This window comes from Trematomus bernacchii, unplaced genomic scaffold (assembly GCF_902827165.1).
Source record: "Trematomus bernacchii unplaced genomic scaffold, fTreBer1.1, whole genome shotgun sequence".
Classification (NCBI taxonomy): domain Eukaryota; kingdom Metazoa; phylum Chordata; class Actinopteri; order Perciformes; family Nototheniidae; genus Trematomus; species Trematomus bernacchii.
In genome coordinates, this window is record NW_022987536.1 from 39711 (window position 1) to 49341 (window position 9631).

Below are 9631 nucleotides of genomic sequence, written 5' to 3' on the forward strand. Positions count from 1 at the left end.
CTGCTGTGTGTGTGTGTGTGTGTGTGTGCGTGCCTGCGTGTTAGTTTTAAAGACCCCCATAGAGCTCAGTTTAATCAGTAATCCACAGAGAGATAGTAATCCACAGAGAGATAGTAATCCACAGAGAGATAGTAATCCACAGAGAGATAGTAAAATGATGGATAACATAAAATAGCAATAACAGAGGTACTTCCATCTCTCGACACAGTGAAGCTGAGTCATTTACAAATGAAGATAATATTTCCTGTGGTATTCAATAGTTCATCAAGGTATAACAGTCTTCCTCTGAAAGTGCTCCTGTACATTACACCACTTGTTGGAGAGAGTGAGAGTCATTGACCATGAGTCCTTCACTCTGACACCACCACAAATGTTCAAGTTCAAAGCCAAAGCAGTGATTTCATGTTCTGGTTTTAAATTGGAAAGACAAAGCCAGAAGCTAAACTTATGAATGATTGATGGGGCAAAGCAAAACAGATTTACATTCAATAATCATTACACTGTGTTACATTTAGCAATTTGTTGGTCCGGCTTAACGGGTCGTTCATTCGTTGTACAATTGTCAAACATTGTTACAGGCTCTCACTGGGGTTCACTTCACCTGCGTTTCCTTTAAATGACCTCCTTATGTATGCATGGTTAAAAAGAGGAGTCATAATAATTAGTTTAGTTTCCTGGCTCCTTTAATTTCACAGCATGATACATGATTATCACCTCTTTAAAACATCTTTGACAGGTTGTAGGTTTGAGCTTCCTCTTGTAGTTCATGTGACACTTAGGCCTAAAAACACTACCTCACATTCTTTCACATTCCAGGAAAAACTGCACACACAAGAATATTTTATGGTTAAAAGGGAAAATGGTTCTTTTAAAAAAAAGATTGAGTTGGACAAAAAGCTGCTCTAGAAACACAAGAGGGTTGTGAACCTTAAACTTAAGTTTTGCGTTGATTAAAAACACCTTCTCTTGCACCTTAAGAGCAATCCAGATTGAATTGATTTGTAGTTATTGGTTGTAGACCACTTCAACATATTGGAGTATAATGACATACGATGTGTTGTGCCCAACCTGAAAGCAATATACAAATCAAAGACACTTTCCTGACATGATGAAATGGTTGAGGGGGACTGCCCCTTCACCACCAGCCCAACCTGAAATTGCATTTGTCCAAAATCTCCATGACGCTTCTATGGGGACACTTAAACCCTTCGTATGTTTTTCACGGTAACTGTGTGGGCTGTTCCATTCTGGAGCCGGTCTCCAAAAAACTAAATGTAGAGAAAACACAATGAACTCGAATGAATCAAAGTTATATCTAATTTCTATCATTGATTATGTCATGTGAGGATCCTTCACATAAAAGTTATCTGGTTTCCATACCTGTTTAACAAGTTCAATGATGGTTCCATTGCTGACCTCCCCAAAGGTACTTATTCTCAGTTGTAGGTGTGCCAGTGATACCAAGCCTGTATGTGATTAAAGAACACAAGTAGGACATGTGAAGGCCAATTTTATAATTATACCCTTTCATGAAAATAACATTATTGCCAATATACTCATATATTTAATATACTATTGATCCCATTAATCATATAAATGAATTTGAACTCCCTAAAACTGTGGCTTATAGCCATTATAATGTTCTAAAATAAAAACTGGGAGAGCTACACTTTTTATGATGTTTCTTTCTTAATGTGAGCTTCACTTAATGCCTTTGGCCATGCATATTTAAAACATTAATTCCTGCGTAACAGACATGAAATCAAAATGTAAAAATAATAATTTGAGTCAAAACCTTGAGTTGGTGGTTCTCCAGGAGTTGGTAGGATACGGGGAGTTGGAGGAGCTGAAGTTTTTAGAGCCACTGTTGTGGTTACTGCAGTCGTAGGGGCCTCAGATGTAGGTGCAGCAGTTATAGGTGCAGCAGTTATAGGTGCAGCAGTTATAGGTGCAGCAGTTGTGGGTGCAGCAGTTGTGGGTGCTGCAGTTGTAGGTGAGGCAGTTGTAGGTGCAGCAGTTGTGGGTGCAGCAGTTATAGGTGCAGCAGTTGTAGGTGCAGCAGTTGTAGGGGCTGAAGTTGTGGGTGCTGCAGTTGTAGGTGAGGCAGTTGTAGGTGCAGCAGTTGTGGGTGCAGCAGTTGTGGGTGCTGCAGTTGTAGGTGCTGCAGTTGTAGGTGAAGCAGTTATAGGTGCAGCAGTTGTAGGTGCAGCAGTTGTAGGTGAAGCAGTTGTAGGTGCTGCAGTTGTAGGTGCAGCAGTTGTAGGTGCAGCAGTTATAGGTGCAGCAGTTATGGGTGCAGCAGTTGTGGGTGCAGCAGTTGTGGGTGCTGCAGTTGTAGGTGAGGCAGTTGTAGGTGCAGCAGTTGTGGGTGCAGCAGTTGTAGGTGCAGCAGTTGTAGGTGCAGCAGTTGTAGGGGCTGAAGTTGTGGGTGCTGCAGTTGTAGGTGAGGCAGTTGTAGGTGCAGCAGTTGTGGGTGCAGCAGTTGTGGGTGCTGCAGTTGTGGGTGCAGCAGTTGTGGGTGCAGCAGTTGTGGGTGCAGCAGTTGTAGGTGCAGCAGTTGTAGGTGCAGCAGTCGTAGGTGCAGCAGTCGTGGGTGCAGCAGTCGTGGGTGCTGCAGTTGTGGGTGGAGCAGTTGTAGGTGCAGCAGTTGTAGGTGCTGCAGTTGTAGGTGCAGCAGTTGTGGGTGCTGCAGTTGTGGGTGGAGCAGTTGTAGGTGCAGCAGTTGTAGGTGCTGCAGTTGTAGGTGCAGCAGTTGTAGGTGCAGCAGTTATAGGTGCAGCAGTTATGGGTGCAGCAGTTGTGGGTGCAGCAGTTGTGGGTGCTGCAGTTGTAGGTGAGGCAGTTGTAGGTGCAGCAGTTGTGGGTGCAGCAGTTATAGGTGCAGCAGTTGTAGGTGCAGCAGTTGTAGGGGCTGAAGTTGTGGGTGCTGCAGTTGTAGGTGAGGCAGTTGTAGGTGCAGCAGTTGTGGGTGCAGCAGTTGTGGGTGCTGCAGTTGTGGGTGCAGCAGTTGTGGGTGCTGCAGTTGTGGGTGCAGCAGTTGTGGGTGCAGCAGTTGTAGGTGCTGCAGTTGTAGGTGCTGCAGTTGTAGGTGCTGCAGTTGTAGGTGCTGCAGTTGTAGGTGCAGCAGTTGTGGGTGCAGCAGTTGTGGGTGCTGCAGTTGTGGGTGCTGCAGTTGTGGGTGCTGCAGTTGTGGGTGCAGCAGTTGTAGGCGCAGCAGTTGTGGGTGCAGCAGTTGTGGGTGAAGCAGTTGTGGGTGCAACAGTTGTAGGTGCAGCAGTTGTAGGTGCAGCAGTTGTAGGTGCAGCAGTTGTAGGTGCAGCAGTTGTGGGTGCAGCAGTTGTAGGTGCAGCAGTTGTAGGTGCTGCAGTTGTGGGTGCAGCAGTTGTAGGCGCAGCAGTTGTGGGTGCAGCAGTTGTGGGTGAAGCAGTTGTGGGTGCAACAGTTGTGGGTGCAGCAGTTGTAGGTGCAGCAGTTGTGGGTGCAGCAGTTGTGGGTGAAGCAGTTGTGGGTGCAGCAGTTGTGGGTGCTGCAGTTGTGGGTGCAGCAGTTATAGGTGCAGCAGTTGTAGGTGCAGCAGTTGTGGGTGAAGCAGTTGTGGGTGAAGCAGTTGTAGGTGCAGCAGTTGTAGGTGCAGCAGTTGTAGGTGCAGCAGTTGTGGGTGAAGCAGTTGTGGGTGCTGCAGTTGTGGGTGAAACAGTTGTAGGTGAAGCACTTGTAGGTGCAGCAGTTGTGGGTGAAGTAGTTGTGGGTGAAGCAGTTGTGGGTGCTGCAGTTGTGGGTGAAGCAGTTGTAGGTGCAGCAGTTGTAGGTGCAGCAGTTGTAGGTGCAGCAGTTGTAGGTGCAGCAGTTGTAGGTGCAGCAGTTGTAGGTGCAGCAGTTGTAGGTGCTGCAGTTGTGGGTGAAGCAGTTGTAGGTGAAGCAGTTGTAGGTGCAGCAGTTGTAGGTGCAGCAGTTGTGGGTGAAGCAGTTGTGGGTGCTGCAGTTGTGGGTGAAACAGTTGTAGGTGCAGCAGTTGTGGGTGCAGCAGTTGTGGGTGCTGCAGTTGTAGGTGCTGCAGTTGTAGGTGCAGCAGTTGTGGGTGCTGCAGTTGTAGGTGCTGCAGTTGTAGGTGCAGCAGTTGTAGGTGCAGCAGTTGTAGGTGAAGCAGTTGTAGGTGAAGCAGTTGTAGGTGCTGCAGTTGTAGGTGCAGCAGTTGTAGGTGCAGCAGTTGTAGGTGCTGCAGTTGTAGGTGAAGCAGTTGTAGGTGCTGCAGTTGTAGGTGCTGCAGTTGTAGGTGAAGCAGTTGTAGGTGCAGCAGTTGTAGGTGCTGCAGTTGTAGGTGAAGCAGTTGTAGGTGAAGCAGTTGTAGGTGCTGCAGTTGTGGGTGCAGCAGTTGTGGGTGCTGCAGTTGTAGGTGCTGCAGTTGTAGGTGAAGCAGTTGTAGGTGCAGCAGTTGTAGGTGCTGCAGTTGTAGGTGCAGCAGTTGTAGGTGCAGCAGTTGTAGGTGCTGCAGTTGTAGGTGCTGCAGTTGTAGGTGCAGCAGTTGTAGGTGCAGCAGTTGTAGGTGAAGCAGTTGTAGGTGAAGCAGTTGTAGGTGCAGCAGTTGTGGGTGCTGCAGTTGTGGGTGCTGCAGTTGTGGGTGCAGCAGTTGTAGGTGCAGCAGTTGTGGGTGCTGCAGTTGTGGGTGCAGCAGTTGTAGGTGCAGCAGTTGTAGGTGCAGCAGTTGTAGGTGCAGCAGTTGTGGGTGCAGCAGTTGTGGGTGCTGCAGTTGTGGTTACAGGAGTTGTAGGTGCAGCAGTTGTGGGTGCAGCAATTGTGGGTGCTGCAGTTGTGGGTGAAGCAGTTGTGGGTGCAGCAGTTGTAGGTGCAGCAGTTGTAGGTGAAGCAGTTGTAGGTGAAGCAGTTGTAGGTGCTGCAGTTGTGGGTGCAGCAGTTGTGGGTGCTGCAGTTGTAGGTGCTGCAGTTGTGGGTGCTGCAGTTGTAGGTGCAGCAGTTGTAGGTGAAGCAGTTGTAGGTGAAGCAGTTGTAGGTGAAGCAGTTGTAGGTGCAGCAGTTGTAGGTGCAGCAGTTGTGGGTGAAGCAGTTGTGGGTGCAGCAGTTGTGGGTGCTGCAGTTGTGGGTGCAGCAGTTGTGGGTGCTGCAGTTGTAGGTGAAGTAGTTGTAGGTGAAGCAGTTGTAGGTGAAGCAGTTGTAGGTGCTGCAGTTGTGGGTGCTGCAGTTGTGGGTGCAGCAGTTGTAGGTGCAGCAGTTGTAGGTGAAGCAGTTGTAGGTGCTGCAGTTGTGGGTGCAGCAGTTGTGGGTGCTGCAGTTGTAGGTGCAGCAGTTGTAGGTGCTGCAGTTGTAGGTGCAGCAGTTGTAGGTGCTGCAGTTGTGGGTGCAGCAGTTGTGGGTGCTGCAGTTGTAGGTGCAGCAGTTGTAGGTGCTGCAGTTGTAGGTGCAGCAGTTGTAGGTGCTGCAGTTGTAGGTGCAGCAGTTGTAGGTGAAGCAGTTGTAGGTGAAGCAGTTGTAGGTGCTGCAGTTGTGGGTGCTGCAGTTGTGGGTGCAGCAGTTGTGGGTGCTGCAGGTGATGCAGTTGTAGGTGCAGCAGTTGTAGGTGCAGCAGTTGTAGGTGCTGCAGTTGTAGGTGCAGCAGTTGTAGGTGCTGCAGTTGTAGGTGCAGCAGTTGTAGGTACAGCAGTTGTAGGTGCAGCAGTTGTAGGTGCAGCAGTTGTGGGTGCTGCAGTTGTGGGTGCTGCAGTTGTGGGTGCAGCAGTTGTAGGTGCAGCAGTTGTGGGTGCTGCAGTTGTGGGTGCAGCAGTTGTAGGTGCAGCAGTTGTAGGTGCAGCAGTTGTAGGTGCAGCAGTTGTAGGTGCAGCAGTTGTAGGTGCAGCAGTTGTGGGTGCTGCAGTTGTGGGTGAAGCAGTTGTGGGTGCAGCAGTTGTAGGTGCAGCAGTTGTAGGTGAAGCAGTTGTAGGTGAAGCAGTTGTAGGTGCTGCAGTTGTGGGTGCAGCAGTTGTGGGTGCTGCAGTTGTAGGTGCAGCAGTTGTAGGTGAAGCAGTTGTAGGTGAAGCAGTTGTAGGTGAAGCAGTTGTAGGTGCAGCAGTTGTAGGTGCAGCAGTTGTGGGTGAAGCAGTTGTGGGTGCAGCAGTTGTGGGTGCTGCAGTTGTGGGTGCAGCAGTTGTGGGTGCTGCAGTTGTAGGTGAAGTAGTTGTAGGTGAAGCAGTTGTAGGTGAAGCAGTTGTAGGTGCTGCAGTTGTGGGTGCTGCAGTTGTGGGTGCAGCAGTTGTAGGTGCAGCAGTTGTAGGTGCTGCAGTTGTAGGTGCTGCAGTTGTGGGTGCAGCAGTTGTGGGTGCTGCAGTTGTAGGTGCTGCAGTTGTAGGTGCTGCAGTTGTAGGTGCTGCAGTTGTGGGTGCAGCAGTTGTGGGTGCAGCAGTTGTAGGTGCAGCAGTTGTAGGTGCAGCAGTTGTGGGTGCAGCAGTTGTGGGTGCAGCAGTTGTAGGTGCAGCAGTTGTAGGTGAAGCAGTTGTAGGTGAAGCAGTTGTAGGTGCTGCAGTTGTGGGTGCAGCAGTTGTGGGTGCTGCAGTTGTAGGTGCTGCAGTTGTAGGTGAAGCAGTTGTAGGTGCTGCAGTTGTAGGTGCAGCAGTTGTAGGTGAAGCAGTTGTAGGTGAAGCAGTTGTAGGTGCTGCAGTTGTGGGTGCAGCAGTTGTGGGTGCTGCAGGTGATGCAGTTGTAGGTGCAGCAGTTGTAGGTGCAGCAGTTGTAGGTGCTGCAGTTGTAGGTGCAGCAGTTGTGGGTGCAGCAGTTGTGGGTGCAGCAGTTGTGGGTGCAGCAGTTGTAGGTGCAGCAGTTGTAGGTGAAGCAGTTGTAGGTGAAGCAGTTGTAGGTGCTGCAGTTGTGGGTGCAGCAGTTGTGGGTGCTGCAGGTGATGCAGTTGTAGGTGCAGCAGTTGTAGGTGCAGCAGTTGTGGGTGCTGCAGTTGTAGGTGCTGCAGTTGTGGGTACAGCAGTTGTAGGTGCAGCAGTTGTAGGTGCAGCAGTTGTGGGTGCTGCAGTTGTGGGTGCAGCAGTTGTAGGTGCAGCAGTTGTGGGTGCAGGAGTTGTAGGTGCAGCAGTTGTAGGTGCAGGAGTTGTAGGTGCAGCAGTTGTGGGTGCAGCAGTTGTGGGTGCAGCAGTTGTGGGTGCTGCAGTTGTGGGTGCAGCAGTTGTAGGTGCAGCAGTTGTGGGTGCAGCAGTTGTGGGTGCAGCAGTTGTGGGTGCAGCAGTTGTGGGTGCTGCAGTTGTGGGTGCAGCAGTTGTGGGTGCTGCAGTTGTGGGTGCTGCAGTTGTGGGTGCTGCAGTTGTGGGTGCAGCAGTTGTGGGTGCTGCAGTTGTGGGTGCAGCAGTTGTGGGTGCAGCAGTTGTAGGTGCAGCAGTTGTGGGTGCTGCAGTTGTGGGTGCTGCAGTTGTGGGTGCTGCAGTTGTGGGTGCTGCAGTTGTGGGTGCTGCAGTTGTGGGTGCAGCAGTTGTGGGTGCTGCAGTTGTGGGTGCAGCAGTTGTGGGTGCAGCAGTTGTAGGTGCAGCAGTTGTGGGTGCTGCAGTTGTGGGTGCAGCAGTTGTGGGTGCTGCAGTTGTGGGTGCTGCAGCTGTGGGTGCAGCAGTTGTAGGTGCAGCAGTTGTGGGTGCTGCAGTTGTGGGTGCAGCAGTTGTGGGTGCAGCAGTTGTAGGTGCAGCAGTTGTGGGTGCTGCAGTTGTGGGTGCTGCAGTTGTGGGTGCAGCAGTTGTAGGTGAAGCAGTTGTGGGTGCAGCAGTTGTGGGTGCTGCAGTTGTGGGTGAAACAGTTGTAGGTGCTGCAGTTGTGGGTGCTGCAGTTGTGGGTGCAGCAGTTGTGGGTGCAGCAGTTGTAGGTGCAGCAGTTGTGGGTGCTGCAGTTGTGGGTGCAGCAGTTGTGGGTGCTGCAGTTGTGGGTGCTGCAGCTGTGGGTGCAGCAGTTGTAGGTGCAGCAGTTGTGGGTGCTGCAGTTGTGGGTGCAGCAGTTGTGGGTGCAGCAGTTGTAGGTGCAGCAGTTGTGGGTGCTGCAGTTGTGGGTGCTGCAGTTGTGGGTGCAGCAGTTGTAGGTGAAGCAGTTGTGGGTGCAGCAGTTGTGGGTGCTGCAGTTGTGGGTGAAACAGTTGTAGGTGCTGCAGTTGTGGGTGCTGCAGTTGTAGGTGCTGCAGTTGTGGGTGCAGCAGTTGTAGGTGCAGCAGTTGTAGGTGAAGCAGTTGTAGGTGCTGCAGTTGTGGGTGCAGCAGTTGTAGGTGCAGCAGTTGTAGGTGCAGCAGTTGTGGGTGCTGCAGTTGTGGGTGCTGCAGTTGTGGGTGCAGGAGTTGTGGGTGCAGCAGTTGTAGGTGAAGCAGTTTTAGGTGCAGCAGTTGTGGGTGCTGCAGTTGTGGGTGCAGGAGTTGTAGGTGCAGCAGTTGTAGGTGAAGCAGTTGTAGGTGCAGCAGTTGTGGGTGCTGCAGTTGTGGGTGCAGGAGTTGTGGGTGCAGCAGTTGTAGGTGCAGCAGTTGTGGGTGCTGCAGTTGTGGGTGCAGCAGTTGTGGGTGCTGCAGTTGTGGGTGCAGCAGTTGTAGGTGCAGCAGTTGTGGGTGAAGCAGTTGTGGGTGAAGCAGTTGTAGGTGCAGCAGTTGTGGGTGCTGCAGTTGTGGGTGCAGCAGTTGTAGGTGCAGCAGTTGTAGGTGCAGCAGTTGTAGGTGCAGCAGTTGTGGGTGCAGCAGTTGTGGGTGCTGCAGTTGTGGGTGCAGGAGTTGTGGGTGCAGCAGTTGTAGGTGCAGCAGTTGTGGGTGCTGCAGTTGTGGGTGCAGCAGTTGTGGGTGCTGCAGTTGTGGGTGCAGCAGTTGTAGGTGCAGCAGTTGTGGGTGCAGCAGTTGTGGGTGCAGCAGTTGTGGGTGCTGCAGTTGTAGGTGCAGCAGTTGTGGGTGCAGCAGTTGTGGGTGCAGCAGTTGTGGGTGCTGCAGTTGTGGGTGCTGCAGTTGTAGGTGCAGCAGTTGTGGGTGCAGCAGTTGTAGGTGCAGCAGTTGTGGGTGCAGCAGTTGTGGGTGCAGCAGTTGTGGGTGCTGCAGTTGTAGGTGCAGCAGTTGTGGGTGCAGCAGTTGTGGGTGCAGCAGTTGTGGGTGCTGCAGTTGTAGGGGCTACAGTAGTTGCTTTTGGAAAACAAAACCAATGAGGAAGTGTTAGAAACATCCAAAAAGTGTCCATTGTTTGTTCAACTTAGATAAAACATCTCAGGAGCTATTTTCCACGTTTGATTCAGTCCAATGAAGTCAATGTATTTATTTTCCACTGTTAATTCCTTATGTGTGACCTTTTTATTCTATACCCGTAAACTTAAGACTTGACAACCAGGGTGCCAAAAGCAGCAGAGAGCACAAATACAATTTATTCGAGTTATTATGGGGTGTCATTTGTGCCAAAATCATATCACAGGTGTCCATGTGATGAACATGGTACAAAACATGTGTCCTAACCAGATTGTACTCCAATAGCAGCACTAGTACGTCCAGGTAGGGCTGTGCAATTAATCGTATTTTAATCGCAATCACGATTTTGGCCTGCCACAATTACGAAAACAACATAATCGAAAAAAACAATTATTTAGCTTTGCTAGGTTGTGACAGTGCAACATATTTGATCTCATTTATTTTGGTCTCATTTATTTG

General features: G+C 50.9%; 1 long non-coding RNA gene across 1 annotated transcript; it reads right to left on the reverse strand.

The window, feature by feature from the left end:
• Window positions 1-660: 660 nt before the first annotated feature.
• LOC117476156 lies at window positions 661-1973 on the reverse strand. Its single transcript, XR_004555252.1, has 3 exons — window positions 1796-1973; window positions 1381-1466; window positions 661-1268 (listed from the first exon to the last, which is right to left on the reverse strand). It is a non-coding gene; the product is annotated as an uncharacterized LOC117476156 (long non-coding RNA).
• Window positions 1974-9631: the final 7658 nt, after the last annotated feature.